The sequence below is a fragment of the Salvia miltiorrhiza genome, chromosome 3 (assembly GCF_028751815.1).
Source record: "Salvia miltiorrhiza cultivar Shanhuang (shh) chromosome 3, IMPLAD_Smil_shh, whole genome shotgun sequence".
Taxonomy (NCBI): domain Eukaryota; kingdom Viridiplantae; phylum Streptophyta; class Magnoliopsida; order Lamiales; family Lamiaceae; genus Salvia; species Salvia miltiorrhiza.
The window spans coordinates 31,897,172-31,904,193 of record NC_080389.1 but is presented as its reverse complement, the minus strand read 5'-3'; the positions used below and the strand labels follow the sequence as shown (position 1 = coordinate 31,904,193).

At 33.2% G+C, this 7,022-nt stretch overlaps 1 long non-coding RNA gene across 1 annotated transcript; it reads right to left on the bottom strand.

Annotated features, from left to right (window-relative positions):
- Positions 1-775: 775 nt before the first annotated feature.
- LOC131014132 (uncharacterized) lies at positions 776-6,700 on the bottom strand. Its single transcript, XR_009098076.1, has 4 exons — positions 6,528-6,700; positions 6,329-6,458; positions 5,918-6,241; positions 776-1,260 (listed from the first exon to the last, which is right to left on the bottom strand). It is a non-coding gene; the product is annotated as an uncharacterized LOC131014132 (long non-coding RNA).
- Between the last annotated feature and the right edge of the window lie 322 nt (positions 6,701-7,022).

Here is a 7,022-nt window from a genome sequence, read left to right as displayed (position 1 = left end):
GGGCAAAACGCTGTCGGTAATTACCGACGGCGTTTTGCCCTCGGTAATTTTTGTAATTTTATTTTATTTTATTTATTTATTTATTTATTTATTTATTTATTTTATTGTATATCCACAATTTATTTTCGTATTTAAACGGTATTGCATACTTTAGACGAACTTCCCAGTCGGTGACCCGACTTCCCAGTGGGTCACCCATCTTGCTTGTGCTCTGTGTTAAGCACGCTTAACTTTGAAATTCTTTTCGAGTGGTCACCAGTACAGAACACTCGTATTATTGATATATCTACATCTATTAATTCATTTAAATGCTATATACTCACTCATATATTTATAATCTTTGAATATGTGGAGATAATACCTGAAATATGTTGTTAATTAGTGATCGAGTTCGTTTCCGTCCTTATTTTTATCGTCGGTAAAATATTTAATTAATATTTAATTATTAATTAAATATTTAATTTTTTTTTAACATTAATACACCAAAAGTGTTTTAATTTGCTTATTATAATGTGATTTGAATTTATTTGTTTATGTTAAATGCAATCATCATCATCATTGCCATAAATATATAAAACATATATAGTTTTAATAATTAAAGCACTTGAAATATATAGTTCAATAAAACATAGATTTGAAAAGAAAGTGCAAATGTAATTTTGTTTGAAAACATAAACATAAGTCTAGCATGGTAATAAAAGACAGAAAGTCCTAAGCATCATCATCATCATCATCATCATCATCATCATCATCATCATCGCCATCAGGGGGTGGAGGTGGCTGAGCATTATACATCCTTATAAACGCCTTCAATTGAGCCATGCGGTCCTGCATCTCTTGGCGTGCTGCTTGCTCTGCCGCCAATCGCTCCTCCAGCGTGGAGATCCGTGTCTCATAAAGCTGCTGAGACACCGTAGAAGTGCCCGTGCTGCGGATAGACCCCCTACTAGCCTGACTCTGCCCGGCAATCCCGACGCCGTAGATCCGTGACCTATCCGGATGCACCACCTTCAAATACACCTCATCTAGCCGTGACTCTCGTCTTGTGGCAGCGGCCAGTCGATGAACCTCGGCCTAATTCATACATAACAATGCATAATTGTTAGAAAATAAATACATTCACTAAATATTTGAATAAACTTAAACACTTACGTCAATTCTTGCATCTCTCTCCGACGTATAACTTTCATCGGCGTACATGTGGAGGCGGAGGAAGGTGGCATAGTTCGGTGCATCCTGGGGAAAATCAGGCTCCAAGCTCTGTAGATGCATTTATATAAGATAAATAAGTTATATTAGTCAAGATATTATATATATATATATATATATATATATATATATATATATATATATATAGGGAAAAGTTCCATTGAGAAGCATATATGTGTTAAGAATTGAGAAGTCATCTCATCCATTAATTTGTCTCAATCTAACGGCTCACACATGACACACGATTCATGCGTCCAATATCTCATTAAGGGTACTATTGACTTTCTAATATTTGATGAATCTTTAATATAACTGATTTGTAGCAATCATATTTGTTTAAATATGGTAGATATTATTTAGGTAACGGTTTCACATCTGTTTGACGCAAACATATTACACTAATTCTCCTGTGCGACCGTCGCACAGGTGTGCGACGGGTCGACCCGGCCCAAACCCGCCCTCCTGACCCGGAACCATGACCCGCGTGGGTTTGACCCATACTCCTAATTATTACATTTGTTTATAATAATAGTTACTTTTAATAAACATAATATATACATTTGTTCATATAAATGTATATTGATATGTATAATATTTTATATTGAATGAAGGTAAATATTTATATTAATATAAGTATACATTTGTGCGATCAAATGTATATCTTATGCTTATTAAAAGTAAATACTCCTATTAGGGTTTAGTGTTCAGGCTTAGGGTTTAGTTTTCACCTATTAGGGTTTAGTGTTCACGCTTAGGGTTTAGTTTACAGGGTTTAGGGTTTGATTTATAGAATTTAGGGTTTAGAAAATATAATACTGTATATTAAATGAAGGAAAATACCTATATTTATATAAGTATACATTTGTGCGAACAAATGTATATTTCATGCTTATTAAAAGTAATAATTATTATAAACAAATATAATAATTTAGGATTTAGGATTTCGGGTCTGGATTGCGGGCCGGGTCGGGCGTGGGCCGGGGCGGACCCGTCGCACACTGTGCGATGGTCGCACCCAAGACCAGCCCAACATATTATTGCAAACAACATATGTTCAACAAAATTTTATTTCGCACAATGGATGATCAATTATTTATACTGGATGGGTATATGATACACCTCATGTATTTTATTTCGACAAATTAAATAGGGACTATGTTCTTTTGAGAATTTGATTTTCATTTAATGAAAAATATCAATAAATACTTTGAACATACCAATATAACCGATGAACATACGAATTTTTTTGTTATAAATCATGCCACCGACTGGGATCGAACACCATACCAAAATGCGCATTCATAAAAATTAATTGGGATGTTCATCTAAATATAATAATTTGTTCACTCTTATTTTGATTGCTCTTCATTTCTCAACACATTTATGCTTCTCAACGAACCTTTTTCATTGGATAAGTTCGTATGTCCATAAGCTATGTGTCTTATCTAATAGAGTACCATGAACATTAATGAATTTTTATTTAACGTGTTATATTGATAGAAATAATTGAGTTTTTCTGAAATAAATATTTGTGAAATATAATACACTCGTTTAAAAATCACCTTTTGGTAATGATCAGTTGTTAAAAAAATACAACACGCTTGAGAGTTAGGTTTTTTGGAGTTGTTGGTTTTTGCAAGAAATTATATTCATGAACGTACAAATAAATTCTTCGAACATAGCAGATTAACTGATAAACATACGAATCTATTTCATTTGTTAAAAAAGCACGCCCCCGCCTGGGATCGAACCCCATACCAAAACGCGCATTCATCAAAATTAATTGGGATGTTCATCTAAATATACTAATTTGTTCACCCCTATTTTGATTGATCCTCATTTTCCAACACATTTGTGCTTTCCAACAAACCTTTTTCATTAGATATGTTCGTATGTCCACAAGTTAAGTGTCTTATTTAATAAATAACCATGAATATTAAATGAATTTTTATTGAACGTGTTATATTGACACAAATAATTGCAATTTTTTGAAATAAATATTTGTGAAATATAATACACTCAATTAAAAATCACCTTTTGGTAATGGGCAACTGTTAAAAAAATATCACACACCTAAGGGTTAGGTTTTTTTGAGAAGCTGATTTTCGTAAGAAATTAGATTAATGAACGTAACAATAAATTCTTCGAACATACCTATATAATTGATGAACTTACGAATCTATTTAATTTGTTATAAAACACGCCACACCCTCCGTTCAAACCTCATCCAAAATAAATATTCAGTTATTTGAAATTTAGTGTCACAATAAATATTAAGTTATTTGAAATTTAGTGTCTATCTTCAAAATTGTAATGAACATCTTCAAAATTGTAATGAACTTACCCACAACGTATTCTAATGAACATCTTCAAAATTGTAATGAACTTACACGAATTACTAACCGAACACAGGGTACATAAGAACAATTACTTAACAAACAAATATTAAAACAAAATTGGCAGATAATATAATCTTGAATTTTTCAATACCAAAATACCATAACAAATTCTTTCAATATTCATTAGATTTGAGATACCTACTTGACCGCAATACACAAAACAATAAAAGATCCACCGTATGCACACATATTAACTTTATAAGTTTTATGCTTTCTTTGTAAAGTTTGCTAGATAAATTTGCTTCAGATAATTCACACGCCTATCTCCTTGAGAGTTTCTTAATTGGGAAACGCAAGTATTGTATGCTTCCATCAATTTCCCCACAGTCCACTGACCTAATAATGCATACAGCATAGCTAAAAAGTTAGTATTGCAAGCAGGGCAAATATCAAAATACTAAATATGAGAGATTAGAGAAGATATTCACAAGCTCACATTTTCATGTACTGCATTATCCTTTCCAGATGATGATATTCTTCAGGTTTTGATGAGTATTTTCATCCTGTAGTTCAGAGAAAATATAAGACATTGAGTGTAAGGACATTTGGTTGCCCAAACACATTAAGACGAACATAAGTTTCTTACTTTATCATTAGCATCAGTCTTCATATTAGGAAGATGGGATCCCTGTTCGGCAGCATATCAACAGAATATGTGAACAGATAAAAAATTTCCTCTCCAAAACTTATATTCAAATTGCTAATTATAACTACACATGTAAATTCCTCTTACCTTGAATAATAATAGCATTATTATGTTCACCTTCCACTTCTGCAAAAAGGTATTATAAGTTAGAATTGTATCTTAAAAAACATGCAATGATCTGAACATGTTGATTCAATTATTGGCTCATTAGACATATTTGTAAACTTCTGCAACCAGATTAAAACCTAAGTGTGCTATATTTCGGTATAATTTGATATTTTTATAATACCTCACACAAATAAAGATAAATCCAATTGCAAGAATCATTTTTGATTCCACAAATATGAATTTAACTCACAGACATATGAGTAACAATTTTACAAATTGCAACATTGACTACCTTTCAAAAACTAATGAATTAAAATCGAAACTCTATGTTCGAATACCAAAACAACGAATGTGTAAAAACAAAAGTGATCTGATTATCAATAACAAAGATGAGAAAGGCGTGAATATTATAGAAATTTGAATCTTTCGTTCGTTAAAAAAGCAATCCAGGGTAACAAACCAAAATTCAACAATTGTAGTATATTCAATTTTTGGAATACGAATCAAAAAACTAATAAGCAAGTATGCGTGTAATTTAGCTAGTTTAAACCGTATAATTATTCGCAATAACTGAATGAAACAATTAAACCTAAACGATAATCATCGTGCAAACCGACAGAACATGTATACACAAAGAAATTTCCAAAAACTGAATATCACACTCATAATTCACGATTTTCATTACTTCGGCGAAATTCGTACCTTTTTGTTTCAACCGTTCCATGGATAAAATTGATGAACGAGGTCGGGGGATGGAAAAATCGAGAGTAGAGAAAACCTTCTGAGCAAGAATCTAGAACAAAAGCGAAAAAAATATCGCTCCATCATCATCTACAAGGAATGAGATATTTTTCCGCAATCTGATTACAATTCCATATTTGGATAAAATGAAATGGTCGTTTATAACCCTATCTAGCATAGAACTAATTTTTGACTCTAATCTCAATTAATAAAATATTTATCTGAACGTAATCAAGACCGTCCAAATATATTAGATCAGTGTACTATATTGCTTCTTAATTCTTAGTGTAAGGGGGTGTTTTTCATTGAAGCTAACCCTATATATATATATATGTATGTATATAAATTATTTATCTTATATTATATATATATATACTTATGAACCTAATTATATAAGATAAATAATTTATATACATTTATATATATATATATATATATATATATATATATATATATATATACTTATATATCTTATATATCTAGGGTGCGGTTATAGTGAGAACCACAATTATCGTGAGAACATAAGAACCAATAAAATTACTGCATCTGCTATACAAATTAATGCATCCGCTATTAAATTTAATGCATCCGAAAAAAATAATTTTTTTGCTCCCTTCAGGATTCGAACCCAGCACCTGCATCCATCCACCAAGATGATGCATCCACCGTAGATCTTGATGATCGAATGACTTAAAATGGTTTTCCGTTCTTATTTTATTAATGGTTCTTATTTGAACCTCTCCCTATATATATATATATATATATATATATATATATATATACTTATGAACTTAATTATTTGTTAATTAGTAACCATATACTGCTGCAGGATACGAGTCGACTGAGACCCGCCCACGTGCTTACTGATCCCTGTACCCTCCCCATCGGGCTCGGACATCCGGTTGGCACGTGCTCGTGTAGAAACAGCCTCAACCTCGGGACGCTGCCAGTATTCCTGGAGTCCAGTCCAAAAATCGGGAGTCATCCAGACGGGTCTAGACATCTCTCTCCCTTGGCGGGTACACTCCTTGAGCTCTTTCTTGTAGTCGCTCATCATGTCGGAGTACCTTTTGCGGGCGTTTTTCTCCCACATTTTCCTCACGTCATGCTCATCCCCAGGCTGCCAACTAAACTCTTTCTGTTGAAAGAAAGAGAATTAATTTAATATAAAATATTTTAACAATTTAATATGATATATTTATATGTACTATAAATTTAATTGTACCTATAATTCACCAAAAAATGTATCCTTCATCGCCCGGGGCGTCAACTTCCATGTGTACCCGCCTGGGTTATCAAACATCTTAAATATGCGCGTGCAAGCTTTGGACAGGCCGAGGGGCTCCTCCAACACACTGTGTACAAGTAATTTTATCACTTAATCATGGTGTACGAGAAATAGTAATTTAAACTAAAATACTTACCCAGTCGTAGGATGCCTCTGAAATACCAACCTCCCAGTACTCTCCTTAGCCGCTCTCTTTCTGATATCGGCAGCTGTAGGGCCCATAGGTCTTCTAGCCCGTGAACTACTAGCAGAGGCCTGGGGAGTATCGGGAGTCCCAGAAATATGCGTCCCGGACCCATCAGATGTATCTGTAGTTGCTTCTGGCGCATTACGGCTAGATCGCCTTCCAAATCCCAAGAAACCTCTTTGGGTAGACATGATACCTGTTGCATACAATAACATTAACAAATATATAGCCAAACATAACATTAACAGTAACTAACAAACATAACAAATTTATTCTCAAATTCAACCAAAATGTGCATTTACATTTATTCATAATCATCACTACTATCATCATCACTATCGTTAGATGTCAACGGGGGATCCTCGTCTTCTGATTCATCGTCATCTTCAATCTCAATGACTCCACCGAGGGGATGAAGAAGAAGTGGTTGTTCAATGCCTACAC